This window comes from Galeopterus variegatus, unplaced genomic scaffold, assembly GCF_000696425.1.
Source record: "Galeopterus variegatus unplaced genomic scaffold, G_variegatus-3.0.2 Scaffold920, whole genome shotgun sequence".
Classification (NCBI taxonomy): domain Eukaryota; kingdom Metazoa; phylum Chordata; class Mammalia; order Dermoptera; family Cynocephalidae; genus Galeopterus; species Galeopterus variegatus.
The window spans coordinates 57,781-59,008 of NW_007727031.1; positions in this window are offsets into that span (position 1 = coordinate 57,781).

Below are 1,228 nucleotides of genomic sequence, written 5' to 3' on the forward strand. Positions count from 1 at the left end.
GAAAGCAAAGAGTAGAACTTGGGATTAATGGGGTGGTGTGAAAGGCAGATATATTATGTCTGTGCTGCCCATTTTATTTTCAAGGAAGCATCAGAGATAAACCCCCATAAGTATATTTCTATTTTTTNGCCCATTTTATTTTCAAGGAAGCATCAGAGATAAACCCCCATAAGTATATTTCTATTTTTTAAAATATTTCATAGATCTATATATGGGGTAAATTTCTTGGTACAATATTTTTTTGTTGTTGTTTATATAACACAGGACCCAGTAAGTTGAATCATACTTTTTTTTTTTCCTTTTTTTAAAAGGAAAGCAAAACTGCTATTAAGAATGACAACTACTTAAAACTCTAGAGTGATATAGACCTTAAGGCACTTTAGAGAAGAGTTTCCTTGGAGATATCTCGAATTTACAACACTTTTTGCCATGAAGAAGAATCAGCAAATTGATATGTAAATAGAGGGGGAAGTAGGGTCAAGAGAGAAAAAAATAATTGAAATATTGTATTTGGATGCTAGTGTGAATGATCCAGTAGGGAAGAAAAGAAAAGAATGTGATGTGGGAGGGAGAAGGGAGAAGCATGAGAATGGCATCTTTGAGTAGGCTGGAGGGAAGAAAAAGCAATGAATAAGTTGGTAGGGGAGAAGAGGTACCTGGACTGGTGGCCTGTGTTTAACTCTAAAGTCTAACTTACTGTGAAGAAATGCTACCTCCAGGTATGTCATGAGCTGGAAACTAATGAGTAATGTCATGAGCTGCTGCAGCCACACTGATCTTGTGAACAGGTCTTGAGTAAACTGAAAGGGCCTGCAGCTTAGGCCTAGTGATTGGTGGAAGAACCTAAGTTATATTCAGCTCTGGGGAAAGTGGCTCTGTCCTGCATCCTGAGAAACTGCTCTTACAGAGTATGCCCAGGTGTGTTCCCCAGTCACCCAATTGTTGGTTTTTGTTGTTGTTGTTGTTGTTTTGTTTTTGATTTTCAGCGGGAAGGGACTTTACTGGGCTGTTAGGTTTTGGTTATGAATTATGCTCAGGTGACATTAAATCTTCTAGCAGAAGACAGAGACTGCACTAAATTGCTGCAGTGATTTCAGGATAGTGTGCCCAGACTTTGCCGGCAGTAGGCAGAATGTCTAGGCTGCAGCAGTTCCTGTTTTCAACAGCGACACCATGTGGCAGCCACATTAACAACTGTTGTCACATAGGGGACCTTCTAGTGGATAAA